The following is a 26,330-nucleotide window of genomic DNA, read 5'->3' as shown; positions in this document are numbered from 1 at the left end:
TTCTCATCTTGGTCCTAAAAGATTTCCCTCTTATCCTTAAACTGTGACCCCTAGTTCGGGACTTCCCCAACATCGGGAATAATCTTCCTGCATCTAGCCTGTCCAATCCCTTAAGAATTTTGTACGTTTCTATAAGATCCCCCCTCAATCTTCTAAATTCTAGCGAGTACAAGCCGAGTCTATCCAGTCTTTCTTCATATGAAAGTCCTGCCATCCCAGGAATCAATCTGGTGAACCTTCTCTGTATTCCCTCTATGGCAAGAATGTCTTTCCAACACAAGGAACTGCAGATGCTGGAATCTTGAGCAAAGCATAAAATGTTGTAGAAACTTAGCGGGTCAGGCAGCATCTGCGGTGGGAGTGGACAGGTGACGTTTTGGGTCAGGACCTTTCTCATCTCAGTCCAGGGGTGAAGGAAAGAGCGTTCACGTCCTGGTCCTGAATGGCTGGTCGCTCATTCTGAGACTGATCCCCAGTTCCATATAGACTGATCTCAGCAACAGCTTGTAAAAAATTGAACCATTTACTGAATACGTCCTCAAGGTATTTCCTAAGAATTTTAAAATAGAATTGAATGATGTTTATCTGCAGTCATTTTCATTTGCCATTTCTGTAAACTGATTAGCTTTTTAAAAGAAAATAGAAACACATGGGTTTAAATGTACGTTAAAATATAAAACTTCTTTTTTTAAATAGAAACATCTATGCGCTTTTTAGCAAGTGAGGGTGGAAACAATAATCTGACTGTATAAATTATTTTTTTCTGGGCTAGAGAGGTTGTTGAACAATGATAATGAGTTGGCATGCTGTTAAATGATCATGAATACTTCATTTAGCAAAGCTTAATGCTTATTGAGAGGACAATGTTCATATCAAATCTCTGGGTCTATGTTAAATGCATCTGCAATTATTACAAGCTATCCCTGTGGAGGAGCTGGTAACATTGATAATAAGTTTAATTTCCATGTAGAAACACGGAACAAGGGGCAGCACGGTGTTCGATCCTGACCATGGATGCTGTCTGTATGGAGTTTGTACATTCTCCACGTGACCTGCGTGGGTTTTCTCCAAGATTTCTGGTTTCCTCCCACACTCCCAAGACGTGCAGGTAAATTAGCTTGGTAAATGTAAATTGTCCCTAGTGTGTGTGTGTGTGTGTAGAATAGTGTTAATGTGCGGGGATCGTTGGTAGACGCGGACCCAGTGGGCTGAAGGGACTGTTTCCGCGCTGTATCTCCAAACTAAAAACTAAACTACACCGCCGAAGCTGATTACACACTAAAGGACACAAACTGCTGAAGAACTGATTGTCCACCATGTTATGTCATAGAGTCATGTAGCATAGAAACAGGCTCTTCGGCCCAACTTGCCCATGCTAACCAATGCAAGATTAGGTCCGTTAAAGTCCATTTAAAGATAGTCTGAAGGTCTCCTATAAGGTAGATTGTATAACATGACTGCTCTCTAGTTGGCAACATTAAGTTGCCCGATAACAGCTGGAAGGAAACCGTCCCTGAATCTGGCGTTTTCACATTTCTGTACCTCTTGCCTGATGGGAGAGGGGAGAAGAGGGGTGAGATTCATCCTTGGTTATGCTGCAGCATGAGGTGTAGATGGAGTCAATGGAAGGGAGGTTGGTGTGTGTGGTGCTCTGGGCTACGTCCACAACTCTGCAATTTCTTGAGGTCTTGCATGGAGCTGTTTCCAAACCATGATGTGATGCCTCCTGATGAAATATTTCCTACAGAGCATCTGTAGAAGTTGGTGAGAGTTGTTGGGGACCTGCTGAACTTCCCAAGCCTTATAAGGAAGTAGAGGCACTGATGGTCTTTCTTAGCCATTGCTTTGATATGGCTGGTCCAGTTTGATTGGACTCCTGCATGCTTTGATTTGACCAGATAGCACACAAAACAATGTTTTGCCCTTATCTCAGTACACATGAAAATAATGAACCAATACTAATTCTAACCTATCCATGCTCTAGTATTGATTGGGTTTAAAACTCTTCAAAATTTGATTTTTTAAATTTGAAATAAAAAAACTCTGCATTGTAAATATGAACAGAAATAGACTTGGTAAATTATCATCAGTGAGCATTCTTAGCCAGAGGGTGGTGAATCTGCAGAATTTATTGCCACAGACGGCTGTGGAGGCCAAGTCAATGGATATGTTTAATGCAGAGATTGACAGATTCTTGATTAGTACGGGTGACAGGGGTTATGTGGAAAAGGCAGGAGAACAGGGTTAGGAGGGAGAGATAGATCAGCCATGGTTGAACGGCTGAGTAGACTCGATGGGCCGAATGGCCTGATCCTGCTCCAACAACTTACAAACTTATCGAGAATGAGATTTGAAGCCAGATGTATTCTCATTACATGAGCACCAGTAATCTTCAACACACTTCCTCTCATCAGACCACCAACATCAACTGCATCCCTTGCCACAATACCACCTGAGACTTCAGAATCCTCCCTTTCTAGACCACCAACAAAACCAAAATCACTTCCTCACATTAAATCACTGGCAAAATCAGATGTGTTTCTTAATGTCAGACCACAAAGGAACTCAGACTCTAGACCACCAGTACAACTGATGCAACTCGTTCCAGTTAGGCTGCAAAACAAAAAAAAACCCAGAGGAGAATAAACGAGAATGCAAGAAAATATGTTTTTATTGCCTGTCCAAAACTTGTACTCAGGATGGGATGCATCTTGCCAAATCCCTGTATTATGTCCAGATGCAATGTGATAAAACTGTCATTAACAGCCGGGACCCATCCTGGTTGCTGGGTAATAAACGCTTACAGTAGAACACCTATTGTTTCAATTCCAGCATCTATGGGAATCAGTCTTTAGATCACACTTGTCTGATTTTTCCTGAGTTTTGAAATATTTAGGAGGTCCTACTGCAGTTGTACAGGGCCCTGGTGAGATCGCACCTGGAGTATTGTGTGCAGTTTTGCTCTCCTAAGTTGAGGAAGGACATTATTGCTGTTGAGGGAGTGCAGCGTAGGTCAACCAGGTTAAATCCCGGGATGGCGGGACTGACATATGATGAAAGAATGGGTCGACTGGGTTTGTATTCACTGGAATTTACAAGGTTGAGAGGGGATCTTAGAGAAACATATAAAATTCTTGGACAGGTTAGATGCAGGAAAAATGTTCACACTGCTGGGGGAGTCCAGAACCAGGGGTCACAGTTTAAGAATAATTTAGGACTGAGATGTGGAAAACCTTTTTCACCCAGGGAGTTGTGAATCTGTGGAATTCTCTGCCACAGAAGTCAGTAGAGGCCAATTCATTGGATGTTTCAAGAGGGAATTATTGTAGATTTAGCTCTTAGGGCTAATGGAAGCAAGGGATATCGGGGAAAAAGCAGGAATGGGGTACTGATTTCAGATGATGAGCCATGATCATATTGAATGGCGGTGCTGGTTTGAAGGGCTGAATGCCTACTCCTGCACCCATTTTTCTATGTTTCTATGTTTCTATTCCTTACTGCAATTATAATGCTGTTCTAAAATTAAATTGACAGTGGGAGAGTTGCCACCTTACTGAGTCAGGGACCCGGGTTTGATCCAGACCACTGGTATTTGTCTGTACGGAGTTTGTATGTTCTCCCCATGACCCAAGTGGGTTTTTTTACCCCGAAGCTACAGTTTTCTTCCCGCACTCTATAGACGTACAGGAGGTTTTGTAGGTTAATTTGGTTTGATAAAATTGTAAAAAATGTCCCTAGTGTGTGTAGGGTAGTGTTAGTGTGCGGGGATTGCTGGTTGGCGAAGGGCCTGTTTCTGTGCTATATCTCTAAAAACTAAAACAAAAATCATCCCCACAAGTGATATTGACCAAGCTCCTCAATCCATGGCTTTAAAACTTCAGTGCCTATTCTTAGATTTCACATCACCTCTCCTTAACACCCCTATTAATTTGTTGCCGTCTATTTGGCTTTTAAAAAAGATGGATGTGTTCACACTCTTTCTCCCCTTGGTGCCCCTTTGTGCCACACCCACTGCACGAGGGAATTAGCAGTGAGGTTGGAGGTAATATATTAGTTTGCCGTGCTTTACGGGATTCCATCACAGTGTCAAGTTATTTTTATTGCTTTGGGAACACTGCACACTTTGAATGTTAGTTGCACAGCCGGCAGCAACACTGTAGGTAACTCCCTCCCTCCTTCTGACAACTGATACCCAGCGTATAAACGTCACCTCACCAGGGCGGTACGGTACGGTGGCGCAGCCATAGAGTTGCTGCCTTACAGCGCCAGAGACCCGGGTTCGATCCTGACTAGGGGTGCTTGTATGTAGGGCGTGTACGTTCTCTCCGTGACCTGCGTGGGTTTTCTCTGAGATCTTCAGTTTCCTCCCACACTCCAAAGACGTGCGGGCTTGTAGGCCTGGTATAAAATGTAAATTGTCCCTCATGTAGGATAGTATTAGTGTGCGGGATTTGGTGGGCTGAAGGGCCTGTTTCCATGCTGTATCTCTAAACTAAACTAAACTAAACTAAACTAAAAAGTTCTGTAGATTATCACTCCAGGTTGCTGGATTATGTGTAAACAACAACTCACAGCCCACAGCTCGTTGACTACCTGTATTTGCAAATGCCATCCAATTAATTCTCATATTGTAGCCAGTATCATGTTAGGAACTTGTCACACTGCTACAATCTTCATATCGTATTGAAACTATTTGATTTGCAAAGGTTCTTGAACATCACGAAACAACTAGGAAGGAACTGCAGATGCTGCTTTACAAAAAAAAAGACACACAGTGCTGGAGTAACTCAGTGAGTCAGGCAACATCATTGGAGAACATGGATAAGTGGATGGAACATGGACACATGGATGGGACAGGTTTGGAGGGATATTGGCAAAACGTAGGCAGGTGGGACTAGTGTAGCTGGAACATGTTGGCCGGTATGGGCAAGTTGGGCTGAAGGGCCTGTTTCCATGCTGTATCACTCTATGACTCGGCTCTAAGTGACGTTTTGGGTCAGGACCCTTTATCCGACTTTGATGTGTTTAATTTACTTTCACTAGCATCACCATGCTCTCATTTCACCCCGACCATTATAAAGAAGGTACAGAAGTCTGATAGCCATGACTACCAAGTTCAAACATTAAGTATAAAAGTAGTGAGGTTATGTTAGAGTTGTATAAGACTTTGGTGGGGCCATATTTGGAGTTTTGTGTTCAGTTTTGGTCACTCAGTTATAGGAAAGATTTTATTAAGATGTAAAGGGTGTAGAAAAGATTTAGTTGAGGCAGGTACCATCACAATGTATAAAAGACATTTGGACAGGCACATGGATAGGATAGGTTGAGTAGGGTATGGGCCAAATGCTGACAAGCGGGGCTAAAGAGCTCCATCTACACTAGTCCCACCTGTCCATATTGCCCTCCATAACCTGTCATATCCATCTAAACCTGTCCTATCCCAAAAAGCAGGGGGTTGAGTTGTTACCCAAAATTGGAGCATTCAATGTTCATACTGTCAGGGTGTAAGCTGCCCGAGTCTGAAGAAGGGTCTCGACCCAAAACGTCACCTATTCATTCTCTCCAAAGATGCTGCCTGTCCCGCTGAGTTACTCCAGCTTTTTAGTGTTCATCTTCGAGCAAATTAAAGAACAACTTTCTTGCAAAACACCAGCTGGCTCATCAATACCCTTTGCGGGAAGGAATGCTCTTATCTTGACTCATTCTGACTTATTCCCGACCCACAGTTGTGTGGTTGCTCTTGGAAAGAAATGATCTAACAAGCCAGTCATCTCAAGAGCAATTGATTCTTGATGAGGCCATTGTTCTTCATGAAGAACAGGCATTGTTGTTGCCCAGTTTTTTTCCCCCAACCATCACCTAGAGTTCTCCATCCATTGGCACACATTAAAGCACAAAGTGGAAGGTAACTTTCCAGCTGGTCATAGAGTCATACAATGTGGCCCACTTCCTCTTACTGACCTTTTTGTTACACTTCAGACCAATAGACCTTCGAGATACAGCGCGGAAACAGGCCATTCAGCCCGCCGAGACCGCGCCGACCAGCGATCCCGGCACACTAACACTATCCCACGCACTTGGGACAATTTAACATTTTTACCAGAACCAATTAACCTACAAACCCGCACGTCTTTGGAGTGTGGGAGGAAACCAGAGCACCCGGAGAAAACCCATGCGGTCCCAGGGAGAACAAGCAAACCGCACACAGACGGCACCCGAGGTCAGGATTGAACCTGGGTGTCTGGTAGCTCTCCCAGCTGTGCCACTGTGTGGCCCTGTTCTATGCTACATCAGTATTTGCTACAGTATATAACATGAGCTGAACAGTCGTATGGCAGTGGAGGTTTTCTCTCCTTCTCGGGCATTACAATTCCCCGCTGCAAAGTCCCCTCCCCGCAAACACACACGCGAACAGATGGTCATTTTCTCTCCACTCTGCAGTCTTCATAATTGTTGCTGCCAAATTAGGTGCGGAATTTGGAAAAGTTTGTGGCTCCAGGCTTATACTTCCAGAAAGTAAGTCTAATATTGGCAGGGGCTGCCTTGCTTGTAATTCCATAGCCTCCAGCATTTACCTTGGAATAAACCTTGGAACGAGAGAAGCCTACTGAGATGGAACTGAGTAAGTGGGGGGAAAACTGGTACTCATATCACTTGTGGTTTGTCACTCTCTGTTTTTCTGACACAACACTCATGTTATTAACTTCAAAGCGGAAAATCTTGGCAATCAATATATACGTTGAAACTAAGTTGGGAAAAAATGGAAAATGCAACTCAAACCAACTATTGAACAATCCACAAATCCTCCAACACTTTGGTATTGAAATCAAAGAGATTGATCACGATAAACTGGGGAGGTTAGGGAAAAGCCTTGTTTGAACGTATAAGATTGCACCTGGGGTGGCAAGGTGGCACAGTGGTAGAGCTGCTGCCTTACAGCACCAGCCAGAGACATGGGTTCGATCCTGACTACAGGTGCTGGTCCGTACATATTTGGTACGTTTTTCCCGTGATCTGCGTGGGTTTTCTCTGATCTGATCTTCGGTTTCCTCCCACACTTCCAAAGACATAGATACAAAGATACATAGACAATAGATGCAGGAGTAGGCCAATCGGCCCATTGAGCCAGCACCGCCATTCAATGTGATCATGGCTGATCTTGACCCGAAACGTCACCTATTCCTTCGCTTCATAGATGCTGCTTCACCCGCTGAGTTTCTCCAGCATTTTTGTCTACCTTCGATTTTCCAGCATCTGCAGTGCTTTCTTAAACATTTCCTCGATTGTGGTGTCCCTGTAGGCAATAGAGCAACTGATCAGCCTGCTGTGGAGCTGTGGAGAAATAGACCTCGAAACTGCCTGGTTTCTGAACCATCCACTCAAGAAATAACTTTGTAAACTGTGTTGTGCCTCACACTGCGGAACTGTAGTTGCATCGATAGACTGATGATACAACGTCTTTTACTGAGTTCACTGGACAGGCTGACCCATAAACAGTGCAGGACCTTCAGTATGCTTTAGTTTAGATGTACAGCACAGAAACAAGTGTAGGTATGACGTAATAAAATTTGATATATTCTGACTTGCATATGGTGATAGTTTTCTGGATCCTTTCAGTAACCCAGCATAGAGGCAAACTTCCAGCAATTTTCCAAGGCCAACCTTGTTAATGTTTTGTGGGCATTTCCAAGTTGAACATGGCTTACAATCAATGGGGCCTGGCCAACTCTTTGCAATTGCAGCTCTTAAAGCCTTGCGGCACCCAATTTGAATTGTTACCTGATATTTGCAGACTAATGAAATAAGAGTATGGGAATATCCAGTACAGGAACAGACCGTTTGGCCCATGATGTGAATTTAAACTAATCTTTTCTAATCTCATGGTCTATATCCCACCATCTACTGCCTGGCCTTGAGCCCGCCAAAATGGCTTCTTAAATGTTGCGATTGAGCAATGTTTCCATCGCCTCCCCAGGCAGCATGCACCCTCCACTCTTTGTGTAAAAGAGTGCCACACTAAACCTTCCCCCTCTCACCTTAAAGCTTTACTATCTGACATTTCCACGCCACTGGGTGGCACAGCACAGTTGCTGCCTCACAGCACTAGAGACCCGGGTTCGATCCTGGCTACGGGTGCTGTCTTTACGGAGTTTGTGCGTTCTCCCTGTGACCTGCCTGGGTTTTCCCTAGGTGCTCCGGTATCCTCCCACGCTCCAAAGACGTACAGGTTTGTTGGTTAATTGGCTTGGTGTAATTTTAAATTATCCGTAGTGTGTGTAAGATAGTGCTGGTGTACAGCAGCATCTATGGAGCGATGGAAATAGGTAACGTTTCAGGCCAAAACCCTTCTTCAGACTGATGTAGGGTGGGGGGGGGGGGGGGGGGGGGGCGGGGCGAAATGACTGACTGTTTACACTATCCATAAGACATTGAGGCAGGGTGAGGCAATTCATCTCATCCAGACTATGAATATCCATATCTCACATAGTTTGAAATACTTCTAATAGGTTGGCCCCATGTCTCCGATGCTCCAGAGGAAAATAAACAAATGTGTCCAACCTTTTAGCTGATGGTCTCCAATTTAAGCAACATTCTGCTGATCGGTGGAAACATTATTTTAAATTCTTCCCACATTGACCTTTCCATCCAGGGCCTCCTCCATTGCCAGAGTGAGGCAACTTGCAAACTGGAGGAACAGCACCTCATATTCCGCTTGAGTAGCTTGGAACCCAATGGTATGAATGTTGAATTCTCCAATTTTAAGTAACTAAATAAAAACATCACTTCCTTTCCTTCCCCCACTATCTTTACTCCCCCCTCTCCCATGTGCTCCCCCCCCTCACCCCCCTGGACTTGCACCTATTTCTCTCCACCCTCTCCCCTTCCACCTACATTCCCTCATCTAGTGCAAACATAATGGACCAAAGGGCCTGTCCTATACTGTTCAATGATAGAACAGGTTTAAAGGGCCGAATGGACTGCACACTTCCCTATGTCCCAAAGGTGATACTATTTTAGTTTCCTCCTCCCACCAAGGGTTTCCTTTCCTTTCTGTCAGGATACAGAAGGGAACGTTTGCAAATGCCATGGGCAAGGATCCCGACTGAGTTACTCCAGCACTTTATGCATTTATTTCGTAAACCAGCATCTGCAGTTTCTCATGCCGGCACCATATGGGATTGGATGGGAATGTTAGAATTAATAGTCAGCATTCTGGCCAGTGTCACAATATTAATTTAATATGTAGGCAATGATATTCACCACAAATTATTACCTTGACATTTAGCATAAGGCATTAGTATATTTTCACTCATTAGAGACAAAGAGTCTTGCAGTGTGGAAAACAGGCCCTTCAGCCCAACTTGCCCGCACTCAGCAACATGTCCCACCTACACTAGTCCCACCTGCCTGTGTTTGGCACATATTCCTCTAATCCTGTCCTATCCATGTACCTGTTCAAATGTTTCTTAAACATTACAATAGCACCTGCCTCAACTACCTCCTCCAGCAGCTCATTCCATACACCCACCACCCTCGCTGTAAAAATGTTACCCCTGAGGTTAATATTAGCTCTTTCCTCCCTCACCTTGTAAAGCATTCCACATGTCTGCAGTTTCCCGAGGACACACCTTCTCACCGGATGTTTCGTGTTGCACTGTGGTGGCCATCCATGCCACCGGAAGGTGATCGTACAGACAGTGTTTCACTCTCAGGCATCATATAGAGTGTCTGCTCATTTAAACCATGCAGTAAGGATGCAGGGTGAAGCTGTCTCGCCTGCCAGCAACCGGCGTGTTAACAGATGGATAGTGTTGGCCAGTACAAACATGGTTTCCCACATGGGAGACTTGCGGATGAGGTTCCCAGCCAAGGAGATGATCTTTCCCTGCTTCTCCTCTTGCAAGGCAATTGGGTGGTGCATAACACAAGCATACTGCGTTCAAACGCACCTGTAGACTTGCTGCCTTACAGCGCCAGAGACTGCGGGTGCTGTCTGTACAGACTTTGTACGATCTCCAGCATAGGTTTTCCCCGGGTGCTCCAGTATTCCCACACACACCAAATAGGTACGGGTTTGTAGGTTAATTTGGCTTTGGTAAAAATTGTAAATTGGCCCAAGTGTGTCGGACAGCGCTAGTGTGCGGGGATCACTGGTCGGTGCGGACTCGGTGGGCCGAAGGGCCTGTTCCTGTGCTGTATCTCTAAACTAAACTAAACTAAGCTGGGATCTCACCACCATTGTATAAAGGTGTAATATTACATTTATGGTAGAGTAGACACTGTGTATGATCATCAACTATGTACTGAAAACCAAAATAAGCTGGGATTCACTAAACTATTGTGTCAAGTCAAGTCAAGTCAAGTCGTTTAATTGTCACATACACATATGAGTAGCAGTGAAGACAGTGGTGCTCGCGGATCATCAGCAAACAACACTTGAAAACCAAACAAATATAAACACAATCATAACACACATTTTGCTTTACATAATAAAACTAAGGAAAAAACTATTGTGATGGTATTGTTGAATGCCATTTTATGAATGTCATTATGAATGTCTTTTGACCTCAGCCAACTCAGCTACTTTGCAACTTTAGACCTTTGTGTCTGATTATTCCTCAATTGATAAAATAAATATGAAAGAGGAATACCATTGAGAAGATCTAACGTGTCTCTCTAGGTAAACGTGGAGGGATTGATTCCACGCTCCCTACAGCAATGACATCCATTAGTCTTGCTTCGAGGGCAAGGACTGTGCTATTCCGTCCGTTAAAATTAATGGATGGAAAATTGCACTCCGTTGCTTTGCGATACCGATCCAACTGAGAGTTGAGGCATTAGCTCTCGTTGCTTCTCATCACAGCTTCCAAGTGTCTTTCAAGTGACTTCCTGAAATTGAGCCTAAGTATCCCTTTCACCAGTTTTGTGGGATTGAATGGTAATTGAAACATTGTTGATAATCCTCAATGAAATGAAGCACGAAGACTCATTCACTAAGCCTCGGAAAGCTAAGGCTCAGGGGGTTAGGACAAGGTAATGACTCCCTATAAAAGATATTTCTCAGCTGATTAAGCTTATTCAGAGTCAGACATCTGGAACAACCAGTGAAGAAAGTACTCTTTCAAGTACTTGCCAGTTTTGCCCTTAACATCTTCATTTTAAATATTATTGTAACTGATTATGTTGTGTTGGATATGGCTATGGGCAGGATTACAGATTATTGTTCATGATATAAGATTGGAGGTAAAAAGATAATTTGGTTGTTATTAATTTGAGAGATAAGTTGGGCTAATGTGACATGTTCAGTTTTAATTTTAGGAAGGGATACTTACATGAATTGTAAGAGTGTAGGTCGAGTTTCAATAAATCTTCGGATGAATTCCAGATCCATACTTATTCAAAGGGAGTTCAGGTCAAAGTTAGGAATATAACATTCCCATTAAGTGTTGATCCCTACAGGGTGTATGGAATTGGTGTTCACCCTTGCATTTCAATAGGATTACATTTATAGCTGAGAGGCTGAGCCTATCTTAAAACGTGCGTGCAATTTACTGAATTACTTCACTTGCAATTCACTCTCAAAAAATGTATAATAATAAATATACAATAATGACTGCAAGCGAATTGGGAGGAAAAAAAAGTGATAATCACTCTGTTTTTCTACTTGCAACTCCAATTAAATAGCGGGCCGCGCCAGAGGTCAAATGCAAACGAAGGTTCGTGAAGGGAAGGAAAAAGAACAATGACCAAGCAACTGGGTCAAGAGGCAATATCACAAATAGTTCAAGTCTAGACAGTAATGAATAGTCTTATAATTTGCGTTTGATGACTTTATAATGTCTAACCTTTGCTACTGCAATAAAAGCACCTGGTCTGTGCTGGACTTCCCATTTCCTCGTGAACAGCAGTAACAGCGGCCCCAGCCCATTGTTAGAGTAGGCTGCCGATGTTTGCCATGAAATGGGAGCCAAAATACCGCACAATGCTCACACACAAATACTAATCCCCAGACACCATTTCAAACAAGTGTTATTTTATTTACCCAGATTCATCTGGACAGGAAAGTACTGGTGGCTAATCCATACTCTAACACAACATTGATCTATATGCACACCAGTATTAATCTGACTACAGTTTTATTCATGTAAGACTATCAATAACTGCTTAGGGTCTTTTTGGAATCTAGGAAAAATTGCCTTGGTGAAGTTGTCACATTAGGACGTAAATCTTTTCTTCAACATTCACGCAAAGCATAATCTCTTTGTGCTGCTTGTCACTCTATTTTAACCACAGTTTACTTTGAATCAGAATTTAAAATAACAGCTTTAGTGATAGTGTTTACCCATTTCATTTAAATAGATTAAGTGGTTTCACTAATTACTCACTTAATTGCCAAAGGAAATGCGATTTAGACGTTTTGTGATTCCAGCTTTGTATTTTTACAAGTCGATCTATCTTTTATACTTTGCCATATTTGATATGTTTTCCCCTTTTAAATGAATATTTCAGACCAGCATAGATACAATTATTAGAGACAAGGCTTGCGTGTAACAAAAGCAAACATTCAGTTTAGAGAGGGTCATTCTGAGCATTACTTCACATTATTTCATGTTAAAACATGACTAAGGTTAGTTGTATGTTCATAAGTGCCACATGTCACGAGGTGACGTCTGTATGGTCGTGAGTAGTCGCCCAAAGAGTCATATCTTTTCTGGTCGCCATTGGAATTACAACATGTTGAACATTTTCGGTCACCTGCTGCGACTATGACGGGTGCCGGCAAGTCACCGAAAAAATCGCGTAAGTGGGACAGGCCCTTTACTCTGCACTCGTGACTTCACACTAATATTTCAATCGGACTACGTTTCATGGTAGAAATGGTGCATACTTTATTAAACCGTGTGCGTCATTTAGTTTAGTTTAGAGATACAGCGCGGAAACAGGCCCTTCAGCCACTGAGTCTGCACCGACCAGCGATCCCCGCACACTAACACTGTCCTACACACACTAGGGAGAATTGACATTAATACCAAGCAAATTAACCTGCAAACCTGGTGTGGGAGGAAATCGAAGATCTCGGAGAAAACCCACTCGGTCACAGGGAGAACATATACTCCGTACAGACAGCACTCGTAGTCAGGATCGAACTGAGGTCTCTGGCACTTTAAGCCCTGTAAGGTAGCAACTGTACCGCTGCACCACCAGTAGAGCAAAATTAATGAATTTATGAATTAACGATTATACAAAATTAACAGAATATATTAAATCATTTGGAGATTTATTCGTGATTGAGGTGAGTTTCACCTGCATTGGTATCAATGACAATATTTTATTTCATATTACAGCACGGAAACAGGCCGTTCGGCACACCGTGTCCAGGCTAACCATCGATCATCCACTCACACTCGTTCTATCGTACCTGTCGGACTGGCCCTCACCTCGTGAACCATGTTCAAGGTGCTTCATTACTCCAGTCATGGCGTAAGCAAGGTGGGATTCTGAAGCTGCACTGGAATAGGTTCCGAGAAGATTCGGCTTCAGAACAGGTTTGTGCTAGGTGAAATGTGTAGGAAGGAACTGCAGATGTTAGTTTACACCGAAGATGGACACACAATGTCGGAGTAACTCTTGCAGCATCTCTGGAGAGAAGGAATGGGTGATGGCATCACCATCTGCTGTGACCTGTCGCTTTCATACCTTACCCCTCCATTGGTCAGCCATGATCACATTAAATGGCAATGCTGGCTTGAAGGGCCGAATGGCCTACTCCGGCACCTATTGTCTATGTATCTATGTATATCTCTTGATTACCTCTCCCCTGACACTCAGTCTGAAGAAGGGACTCGACCCGAAACGTCACCCATTCCTTCTGTCCAGAGATGCTGCCTGTCCCGCTGAGTTACTCCAGCATTTTGTGTCTATCATCTTGTGCTTCACTGCTCCAATAATAAGATAAACTGCGTGGAACTCCAACACATTTATCCTGTTTAATATGGAAGTCTCAAACATTGGGAGATGGAGGTGGAAAGAAAGGTTGGACACTAACGCACTGAATTCACTTGCCTTTGACCAAAAGGTGATGGCCATTTATTGATCAGGCACGGGTTATTGATTGGGGGACGATCAGCCATGATCACAATGAATGGCAATGCTGGCTCGAAGGGCCGAATGGACTCCTCCTGCACCTATTGTCTATGTTCGCCCATATCCCTCTATATCTTTCCTTTCCATGTACCTATCCCAGTCTTTTAAATGTTGTTATAGTACGTGCCTCAAATACCTCCTGTGGCAGCTTGTTCCGTATTCCCACCATTCTCATACTAAAAATGTTGCCCTTCAGCTTCCTATTAAAAAAAAAAAAATTACAATGCACGGAGCGGTCAGGAATGAAGTTAGCTAACAAGATTCAAGATTCAAGAGATTCAAGAGAATTTATTGCCAGATCCAAGACAAGAATAATCTGGTCATACATAATTGACTTTGGTACTTTTAACAATAAATCAATAACACTTGTTGCATCTGTTAACAATTTTCAATTTGTAATTTAGTTTAGTTTAGTTTTGTTTAGAGATACAGGGGCAGAAACAGGCTTTTCGGCCTACCACTTCCACGCCGGCCAGCGATCCCCGCACGCCAATATTATCCTACACACTAGGGACAATTTACAATCTTTACCAAAGCCAATTAACCTACAAACCTGTACGTCTTTGGGAAGTGGGAAGAAATGGGAGAACCGGAGGAAAACCCTCGCAGGTCACGGGGAGAACGTACAAACTCCGTACAGACAGCATGTGTAGTCAGGATCGAACCCGGGTCTCTGGCGCTGTAAGGCAGTAACTCTACCGCTGCACCACTGTGCCACTCACATGTAATACAGTTGTGGTGTACAAGTATAAATTATTAGAAACAATTTTCATGGAAGGTAATAAACACCATTCCTAAAATGAACATGGTAGATTTGTTTTTGTTATACAATATACAATGTACATCGTTCCAGATGTAATCAAACAATGCCAGATTATCTTTCCTCTGTGATATTCTCTTTCTATTAAAGATTAGACCACTTAAAAAGCCTGAATCCTATTGTTTAGTAATTCTAATGTGGAAGATTTGTTTGATTTTTCCTGAGAGGGAATGATTTAATTAGGATTTCACCAGATGGCTGATTCTCTGCACTGCCAATGGGTCCATCTCGTTATTCCCACTCCTTTCAGCCGCTCTGTATAAATAGGGTTAAATCGCAAAGCCGAACCAAACTGCAGCCACAGTGGAGGGGGATGAGTGTGGAAGAGTTCATGGGTAATACACCCTGCATGAAAATGAAATGCCTTCTATATTCTGTTGTGCTGAAGCAAAGTAAGAATTTCATTGTCCTATCTGGGAAACATGACGATAAACTCTCTTGAATCTTGAGTCAGGGGATATGGGGAGAAGGCAGGAACGGGGTACTGATTGGGGAATGATCAGCCATGATCACATTGAATGGCGGTGGTGGCTCGAAGGGCCAAATGGCCTACTCCTGCACCTATTGTCTATTGTCTATTATCACTAAACTAAACTATACTAAACTAAACTCAACCAGTCTGAAGAAGGGTTCCTCACCCAAAATGTCACCAATCATTTTTCTCCATAGATGCTGCCTGACCTGCTGAGTTACTCCAGTGTCTATCTTCGGTATGTACCAGCATCTGCAGTTCCTTTCCACACACTAAACTAAGCTGTGTGATGAAACTTCCAGACATTCATACTTTAATATTGCAAAATCTTCATGAAATATTCAATGCGTGATGATTTGCGTCATGGTGCATGCCCTTGTATGCTCTGCATAAGTGCATCAAGCATGCGAATGTACAGGATTCATGCCAGCAAGCACAAATCATGTTTTGCAATCAATTTTATGCCTCAGCTGAATTGCACAGCGCATGAGAAAGATTTGCCACACAAGTTAATTCCTCGCACACTGAGCCTAAATTTGCTGCATGCTCTGCAGGATGGGTTTTGTGATCAGGACATCTTGAATGTGCTGGCAGATGTTTGATTCCATTTCCCAGTTCCCTTTTCTAGGGAAAGCACGCGTGTGCAGCTGTGTTCCGATCAAATGGAGCTCTTGAAATTCGATCTTGCTTCACTAGGGGACCCTTGGATCTCAGCACTCTCTCCAAGCTGAACTTCATCTTTCGCTGAGCTCCGAGCAGACTCCATCTGACCGCCCACTGGCCCAGTTCCAGCTGAGATTTGCAGAAGGATGCAGGCATGTGTAGGAAGGCACTGCAGATGCTGGTTTAAACTGGAGATAGACACAAAATGCTGGAGCAACTCAGCTGGACAGGCAGCATCTCTGGAGAGAAGGAATGGGTGACGTTTCGGGCTGAGACCCTTCTTCAGATGTAGCATGTGGCTGGACTGAGTCCGCACTTTTGCTACTTCCGTTCGTGTGCTGCCTCTGATCCAAGCAAATGCCTTGCTAATTTTACCCAAACCATCGATAGAAATCTCGCCAAACCTTACCCCAGGATTTCAAATGGCCAAGAGAAGGGAAAGATTGCCCACCCAGCCTGCTGCTATTTCACAAAGACAAGTTGTCAGCCACTATTGCTGCAACTTTCAATCTTATAGCATGTTTATAGTTTCCAAGCCGAACGACTGATGCGGAAATCAGTGCATAAATCTCCAAACATTAATAGCAACCCTTTGTTTCTCTACTTGCACTTTGCCCCATCTTTTAACTTTGTCATGCTTCATTGCGGTGATTAGTTTTGTTTAGTTTAAGGTTAGTTTTGTGATACAGCGCGGAAACAGGCCCTTCAGCCCACCGAGTCCGCGCCGACCAGCGATCCCCGCACATTAACACTATCCTACACACACTAGGAACACTTTACAATGTTACCGAAGCCATTTAACCTGCAAACCTGCATGTCTTTGGAGTGTGGGAAGAAACTGGAGCATCCGGCAAAAACCCACACGTGTCACAGGGAGAACGTACAAAACTGTACAGGCAGCACCCGTAGTCAGGATCGAACCGGGTCTCTGGCGCTGTAAGGCAGCAACTCCACTGCTGCGCCACCGTGCCGCAACTTAAAAACCTGAGGAGACACATGTGCAGAATAAAATTACGATCCTCCAATGTTGTTCTTGGCACCCAAATACTCAACACACATGGCATGAGGTTCCTTTGCTATTTTAATGAAAGCAGTAACTTATTTGACATAAATATTTAATGCTTCTGCTAACAAAAGAATGAACCGCATTATATCACACCTTTCATCTCGTCCAATGATCACTGAATGCATAGACACAGAGTGCTGGAGTAACTCAGCTGGACAGGGAGCATCTCTGGAGAGAAGGAATGGGTGACGTTTCGGGACGAGGGCCCTTCTTCATAATCCTCAGTCTCGACTCGAAATGTCACCTGTCCATTCTCTTCCAGGTGTTGCCTGGCCTGCTGACCTCCTCCAGAATTCTTATTTCTCAATGGCTTCGTTGACAGCATTTTGTGTCTATCTTCAGCGTTAAAACAGCATTCATCCACTGCTTACTGCGATGAATGTACAAACAGTTACTTTAATTTAGCTTACTCAGTGTTCATACAAATACCTGTCAGATCTGTGATTGTTTCATTAATGTAGAATAGTGAATAATGATCCATTGAAACAAAGACTTAAATCTTTCATGTTTTTACTTATTTACTGCATTCCGACTGCTGCTGAAGAAATGTATCACTCTCTTGTATCTGTGGTAGTATTTCACACAAACATATTAAGTAATAATGATATGAAACACCTTTACATCATAACCCTTCAGTTCCACCACAGCTCCAATTGATATTTCTGATACTAAACCTATATAAAATTGCTAAATATATTTATTGCACGATGGCACAGTGGTAGAGTTGCTGGCTCACAGCGCCAGAGACCCGGGTTCGATCCTGACCACGGGAGCTGTCTGTACGGAGTTTGTACGTTCTCCCCATGACGGCGTGGATTTTTTCTGAGATCTTCGGTTTCCTCCCACACTCCAAAGACGTGCAGGTTTGTAGGTTAATCGACACGGTGCAAATATAAATTGTCCCTAGTGTGTGTAGGATAGTGTTGATGAGCGGGGATCGCTGGTGGGGGTGGACCTGGTGGGGCAAAGCGCCTGTTCCCGCATTGTATCTCTAAAACTATAACTAAAACTAACAATAATATGAAGATAGAATATTTATCTCTTATCGGCAGGAGAAATGGGTACAGTAGTAATTCAGCAACAGGATGAAGGTGCATCTGACTTCATCAAAAGTTCAAAAGTTACTGAAAATTCCTAAATATTCATTAACTATTTAATTCGGAGATACGCTGGCATTGAAAGTCATTGCAACAATTAGGTAAATCTTTGTGCATGAATTGAGCAGCTTGGCACATGTTTAGCTTGGGTTAATTCAAAGATACAGCAGGCCCTTCAACCCGCCTAGTCCAGAACAAGCAGCGATCGCCCAGTCAAGCTAGTTCTGTGTTATCCCACTTTTTTTATCCAGTCCTTATTGGGGCCAAATAACCGACAAAGCCGCACATCGTTGGGATGTGGAAGGAAACCAGCGCACCTGGAGATTGTACAAACGCCACCTACACAGCCAACACCTGAGGTCAGGATCCAGCTCAGATCTCTGGCGCTGTGAGACTGTGGCTCTACAAGCTGACCCACTGTGCAGCCACGACTGTCGTCTCTGTTATTGAGTTCTGAAGCTGCCTTCCGTCAGCAGAGATCTTGGAGTAGTGAGGTCCCTGGTGACCAACCCTCCTTAATATCGCTTGTTACATGTATTTCTCTTGTTTGCTAATCGTGTTACAATTGTGTTTGGGGTTATTAACTGCCCTCTGCTGTGGATAGATCAGAGAGCTTTACTTAAAGCTGTCCGATACCAGGAATCAATAACCTTGTGATTTATGGCCTGTGGCACCACTCAGCATGGTCCAGTGTCCACTGAAGGTGAATCGGCAATCAACGGTGAAAACTCTTTTAGTTTATCTTATTTTAGTTTAGAGATACAGCGCGGAAACAGGCCCTTCAGCCCACACAGTCCGTGCTGGCCAGCGATCCCCGCACAGTAACACCATCCTACACCATGGACAATTTTTACATTTGGAGTTTACTAAGGAGTAAGCCATTTAGAACGGAGATGAGAAAACACTTTTTCTCACAGAGAGTGGTGAGTCTGTGGAATTCTCTGCCTCAGAGGGCAGTGGAGGCCGGTTCTCTGGATGCTTTCAAGAGAGAGCTAGATAGGGCTCTTAAAGATAGCGGAGTCAGGGGATATGGGGAGAAGGCAGGAACGGGGGTACTGATTGGGGATGAACAGCCATGATCACATTGAATGGCGGTGCTGGCTCGAAGGGCTGAATGGCCTACTCCTGTACCTATTGTCTAGTGGCTATTGTCTATTGTCTATTTACCAAGCCAATCAACCTACAAACCTGTACGTCTTTGGGGTGTGGGGGGAAACCGGTGCTCCCGGAGAAAACCCACGCAGGTCACGAGGAGAACGTACAGACTCCATAAGGACAGCACCCGTCGCCAGGATCAACCCCGGGTCTCTGGCGCTGTAAGGCAGCATCTCTACCGCTGCTCCACCGTGCCACCTTATACGTTTTGCAGCGATCATGTCCAATGGCATAGCCCAGGGATCTTTGTTCTGCCCGCAGGTTACAAGCAAGCTTGTGACTTGATTTGCATGTCTACACTAAACCTTAGAAGGGAAACACAAAACAACTCGTGAATGAATCTGAAACATAATACGGTGGGGCTAGGCTAGACATTATTCTAAAACAATTAATGCGGAGAAGGTAAGTCATGACTGATGTATACTTTTGTGGTGCAGATCTATTACATGGAACCTATCCTTTCAAAAAATGTAAGGTAATGTACATGGGAAACCCCATGGAGCACAGAAAGTTAAAGCCCTCTCAACTACTGAATTACTTTGTCGACTTTACATCACAAAATGCCATTCTCATTGCCTTTGTTCAGATTGTGCCTCACTTAATTTATCTTGATGGATTGAATAGCAATTTCTCAATCCTGCTTTCTTATGTTCGCCTTGTTCTAAAGAATGGACAGAGTCTCTGCCCTAGTTGACGTTTCCTGATACCGACTGACCTAGATCTCTTAAAATGGATCATCTGTTTTTAAGGTACTGCTAAAACAGGCCTGATTATACCCAATTAGAGATATCTATCACAGCCCAGCAATTGGAGAGCCCAGAAGGAGGCCATTTAGTTGATTGTGTAGGAAGGAACTGCAGATGCTGGTTAACACTGGAGAAAAGTGCAAAATGCTGGAGTAACTCAGTGGGACAGGCAGCATCTCTGGAGAGAAGTGATGGGTGATGTTTCCCATTCCTTCTCTCCAGAGATGCTGCCATCCCACTGTTACTCCAGCATTTTGTGTCTATCTTCCATGTAATTGATTGTACCTCCACTTGTTCATTGAGAGAGTTATCCAAATATTTCCTCCTGTTCTTACCCTATAACCCTAGATGCTGGAATCCCGAGTGCTGGAGTAACTCTGCAGGACAGGCAACATCTCCGGAGGACATGGATGGGCAACTTTTCGGGTCGGGACCCTTCTTATCTATACACTGTAAATGGCTCGATTGTAATCATGTATTGTCTTTCCGCTGACTGGTTAGCACGCAACAAAAGCTTTTTACTGTACCTTGGTACACGTGGCAATAAACTAAACTGAACTGAACTCAGGCTAATAAATAAATAAGTTGTGAGCATAACTCAAAAATAAAATAATTCACAAATTACTCAAATAACATGGCACGAATGAAACTAATCGGTGTCCCACCTGGAGGCATTCCCATTCCTTCCATTATCCCACTTCCTTTCCCCCCACCCCACACACACTCTTCCACCTAAATCCATTCCTCTGGCTTCACTATTCACTCCTGCTCTCTCCTTATCTCACACCCTTTTGTCTCCTTTTCACCCCTGGCCTTTGTCCACCCATCTGCCAGTCAACCCCTCTCACTTGTATCCACCTATCACTTGTGTGTTGGGAAGGAACTGCAGATGCCGGTTTATACCGAAGATAGACACAAAGTGCTGGAGTAACTCAACGGGTCAGGCAGCACCTCTGGAGAACAAGGATGGGTGACAATTCAGGTCAGAACCCTTCTTCAGACTGACTCTGGCAGGGAGGGAGAATGTTGAATGAAAGCTAGGCACGCGACTTAGTTTAGTTTAGTTTAGTTTATTTTATTTTCGGGATACAGCACGGATAAAGGCCCTTCGGCCCACCGAGTCCATGCTAACCAGCGATAAACTGCCCACTATTTCTATCCTAGATACTAGGGGACAATTTACAGAGGCCAATTAACCTACAAGACCTGCACATCCTTGGAATGTGAGAGGAAACCAGAGCACCGGTAGAAAACCCACGCGGTCACGGGGAGAACGCAAACACTCCGTACAAAGTAGCACCCGTAGTCAGGATCGAACCCGGGTCTCTGGCGCTGTGAGGCAGCAACTCTACCGCTGCACCACTCCACCAGTGGATACTCTATTCAAACCAAAAATAAAATATTTTTTATAGGAAGGAACCGCAGATGCTGGTTTACACCGACGAGAGACACAAAATACTGGAGTAACTCAGCGGGACAGGCAGCATCTCTGGAGAGAAGGAATGGGTTGATGTTTTGGAACGATACCCTCCTTCAGACAGAGAGAATATTTTGCATGGGTCTATTTATGTATTAAATCTCTCTTTGAATATCATCAATTGGACTTGGTTAATGTTCAATAATAAGATCTGCTTCAATTAACATAGTTACGGTAGAGTACATGTATGGACAGGAGCCCAAACAGCAGGTGTTATTTTAATACTAGTACGGGCCCTACACTCCCTTGTTAGCAAGTCTATTACATTTTGCTAGATTAGATTTCTCAGTGGTCCAGAATCAGAACATGCAGAAGCAGAGATAATTTGACACATTCCATTAACCTGGGCAGCACTTCAAAACTGACTTCAAAGTCCATATTTGGATTTACCTAACACAACTCAATTTGGTCGTGGTAATTTCCAGCCCCATAGCTCAATCTGATCTGAGCAAACATGGTCACTTTAGTAGGGGACCAAATTACTGTTAAATGGTTAACATGGGAAAGGCCACAGTATGCAAGTTTTCTTGCTACACATGTAGAAATAGGGAGTTATTTATCTGTGCCCAAAGAATTGCTTTGCCTACGTGTAGAGATTCAGAAGCCACCTTCAGAATCTTCTCAGGGATTTAACACTGTCCCTGTGATATGTGCAAACATTGAGTCTTAAGGGCCTGTCCCACTTAGACGATTTTTTAGGCAACTACAGGCGACTAGTTTGTCGCCACATGTTCGCCGGTGGTCGCTGGGAGTCGTCTCCTCAGTCGCGCAAAAAAGTCGTAGCGTCTTTTTGGTCGCCGCTAAATTTTCAACATGTTGAAACATTTTTGGCGACAGTGGGTTTGACGCCAATGAGCGTAGCTTGACTTCACGTGATGTAGGCGCTGTCGTAGGTTGTCGCCAGGATGACGTAGGTTGTCGCCGGTTTTTCGATGACCTGTTACGACCATGATAGTCGCCGGCAGTTGCCTAAAAAATCGCCAAGTGGGACAGGCCATTGGCATCCTAATAGTGCTTGAACCTCATACAAATTGGAGGAACAGCACCTTATATTTCACTTGAGTAGCTTACAACCCAACGGTATGAACGCATATAGACACAAAAGCCGGATCAACTCAGCGGGTCAGGCAGCATCTCTGGTGAAAAGGAATAGGTGACGTTTCGGGTTGAGCCACTTCCTCAGACTGAGAGTCAGGGAAAAGGGAAAGGAGAGATAGAGAAGGTGATATAGAGAGATATAGAACAAATGAATGAAAGATGTGCACAAAGTAACAATGAACAAGGAATGGTGAAGCCCGCGATGATCCATTGTTGGCTGGGGTTTAGGGGTTAACGAGTTATACAGGAAGTGAAACTCAACAGGGCGATGGTCAAACTGAACTCTCTCATTTTAAGTAACTTCTACTTACACTTCCCTCCCATTCCCGCCCACTCCCCTCGCCCCCTTCCTCTCTCCTAGTCATTTTAATCTAGATGTATTCAAGAGAGAGTTAGATATAGCTGTGAGGGCTGATGGAATCAAGGGATATGGGGAGAAAGCAGGAACGGGGTACGATTTTGAATGTGTAAGAAAGAACTGCAGATGCTGGTTTAAATCCAAGATAGAAACAAAATGCTGGAGTAACTCAGCGGGACGGGTAGCATCTCTGGAGAGAAGGATTGGGTGACGTTTCGGGTCGAGACCCTTCTTCAGACTGATTTTGGATGGTCAGCCATGATCATATTGAACCATAGTGCTGGTTCATAGAAACATAGAAAATAATGGCAGGAGTAGGCTATTCGGCCCTTCAAGCCACCACCGCCATTTTGAAGGGCCGAATGGCCTACCTCTACACCTTTTCTCTATTTTTCTATGTTTACCAGTTCTATCAGTTCTCCACATTGCATCCCTTTTGGGGTCACACCTTCGCTGGCCAACAATGGGCCCAGCAGGGCATCACCTGGCCTGAGGTCTTCTCTTGCCACCAACTCTTCCCCACCCACATCCACTTCTTCTTCTTCCACCCCCTCCCCCCCCAACTTTCAGTCTGAGGAAGGACCACGACCTGAAACGTCACCCATCCTTTTACTCCAGAAATGCTGCCAGACCTGTCGTGTTACTCCAGCATTTTGTGTTTGTCTTTGGTATAAACCAGCATCTGCAGTTCCCTGTTTCTACATGTTAACTCTTCACTTCTCTATACATTAAGATGTTCCTTATGACCCACCTACACCTGCATGAAATATCTCTGTGTGCGGCTTAATGTTTGAGCAGGCCCAAGTGAGACGTCCAGTGATGTTTCAATGAACCACTAACATCTGTAGTTATTGACAATGCCACAGGACATTGAGTGGTTATACGGCATCTAGCTGCTTCATCCAACATATCATCAATAACTCATCAATGGGAGGGCAAATAAGATCGAAGCAGTCCTCCCCTGCTGTGAAAATGTAGTCTGAAGAAAGGTCTTGAGCTGAAACATCACCCATTCCTTCTCTGCAGAGATGCTGCCTGTCCCGCTGAGTTACTCCAGCTTTTTGTGTCTATCTCCTTAATCTGGTTCTCTTTGTGTTACTTTATCGTTTTGTGTGAGTGACTTGGTTGCAGACTGAGTGCTGTTAAAATTACATCATTGACAATAAAGATATTCACACTGTCCTGAAATGGGATGTGAAAGGTGCTATATTAGTGCAAGTCTTTAGACTTCAGAGCTATGGCGCGTAAACGGACCCTGTGGCCCACCGAGTCCGCGCTGGCCAGCCATCACCCCGTACACTAATGCCCCTGTCCCGCTTAGGAAACCTGAACGGAAACCTCTGGAGACTTTGCGCCCCATCAAAGGTTTCCGTGCGGTTCCCGAAGGTTTTTGTCAGTCTCCCTACCTGCTACCACTACCTGCAACCTCCGGTAACCACCTGCAACCTCTGGGAACCGCACGGAAACCTTGGGTGGGGCGCAAAGTCTCCAGAGGTTTCCGTTCAGGTTTCCTAAGTGGGACACGGGCATTACACTATCCCACACACTAGGTACAATTTACAATCTTTACATAATCCAATTAACCTACAAACCAGTACGTCTTTGGAGTGTGGGAGGAAACCGGAGCACCCGGGGAAAACACAGGCGTTCACAGGAGAGGGGACGTACAAACTCCGTACAGGCAGCACCCGTAGTCAGGGTGCAACCCGGGTCTCTGGCGCTGTGAAGCAGCAACTCTACTGCAGCGCCACCGTGCCAACCGCCCCTTCCTTAATCTTTCTTTTATCTCTCTCACGACAGCCCAGAGGAATGACTTTGCCTGCTGCCGTGCCGTTAATGCCAAGACCTTTAACTTTGAATAAACTTTCGGGGAAAAGAGTGTGAATCATCAACGATATAAAACTGACAATATAAAAATGTTAAAAGTTGAAAATATGTAATAGTGTAAACAAGTCTTGTGAGTGTTTTTAACATTAAAGACATTCCAGTCACCACCATTGTTCTGAAGGCATTCACTTATTTAAAATAAGCACCTTATTGCTCCAGTTGCACTAGCAGACAGTATAATACCAGAGTGCCATATTAAATGTACACACAAATGCTGGAGAAACTCAGCGGGTGCAGCAGCATCTATGGAGCGAAGGAAACAATTTTTTCCAGCATCTCCAGTTCCTAAAAAAAAAAAATTCCAGCATCTGCAGTTCCTTCTTAAATGCCATATTAAATGCTTCTATGCCCCTGTTGCTCTTTTGACCTTGTCTAAAAGGTTTATTTTCCCACACTGGAAATTAACAGTCATGCATATCATCGTTATAAAAAAATAGCTCACGTGCAGGAACTCAAGTGGGGCGGCACGGTGGAGCAGCGGTAGAGTAGCTGCCTCACAGCGCCAGAGACGCGGGTTCGATCCCGACTACGGGTGCTGCCTGTACAGAGTTTGTAGCGTTCTCCCTATGAATGCGTGGGTTTTCTCCGGGTGATCTGGTTTACGCTAACGACGTGCTGGTTTGTAGATTAATTGGCTTCTGTAAATTGCAAATTGTCCCTCGTGTGTGTAGGATGTTGCTAGTTTAAGGGGTGATGGCTAGTCTGCGCGGACGTTGGGCCGAAGGGCCTGTTTCCACGTTGCACTCTAGAGTCTAAAGTCGAAGTGCTGTGTTGTTGAGACATCAGAGCCCACATTCCAAAGACGTGCAGGTTTGTAGATTGTGTCGGAAGGAACTGCAGATGTTGATTTACACTGAAGAAGGGTCTCAACCCGACATGCCACCCATACCTTACCACCAGAGATGCTGCCTGTCCCGCTGAGTTACTCCAGCATTTTGTGTCTATATCTTCAGGTTTGGAGATTAATTGGCTTCTGTAAATTGTCTCTAGTCTGTAGGATAGAACTAGTGTATGGGTGATCGATGGGCTCTATGTACTACCAAAACTCTAAACTACCAAAAGGAGTTGCATTTTGTAATTGTAAATAGGACTGACTGCTTTTGACTCCAGATTGCAATCTTTTACTTTTATGGATTATTAATGGGACTACTCACATTTCCCTGTTGATATTAAACCACTCTGGTACAGATGGGAAAAGGTTTTCCCGTTTGGCAACAAAGGCATCTCCTCAGCAAGCTCATAAACAGACTGGAAACAGCTTTCAAAGTTAACAAACATCACTGGAACACACACACACACACACACACACACACACACACACACACACACACACACACACGCACGCA

The 26,330-nt window shown here is 44.1% G+C and overlaps 1 long non-coding RNA gene across 1 annotated transcript in view; it reads left to right on the top strand.

The window, feature by feature from the left end:
- LOC129712555 (uncharacterized) overlaps nucleotides 1-25,188 on the top strand; it is a 60,868-nt gene extending 35,680 nt beyond the window's left edge. Inside the window, exons 3-6 of the long non-coding RNA XR_008726087.1 lie at nucleotides 971-1,108; nucleotides 13,347-13,547; nucleotides 20,513-20,590; nucleotides 24,898-25,188. This is a non-coding gene — a long non-coding RNA (uncharacterized LOC129712555). The remainder of the gene's footprint in view (nucleotides 1-970; nucleotides 1,109-13,346; nucleotides 13,548-20,512; nucleotides 20,591-24,897) is intronic.
- Nucleotides 25,189-26,330: the final 1,142 nt, after the last annotated feature.

The sequence above is a fragment of the Leucoraja erinacea genome, chromosome 33, assembly GCF_028641065.1.
Source record: "Leucoraja erinacea ecotype New England chromosome 33, Leri_hhj_1, whole genome shotgun sequence".
NCBI classification, from domain to species: Eukaryota; Metazoa; Chordata; class Chondrichthyes; order Rajiformes; family Rajidae; genus Leucoraja; species Leucoraja erinaceus.
Note: the sequence above shows the minus strand (reverse complement) of the source record. Positions and strands in the feature narration are given on the sequence as shown.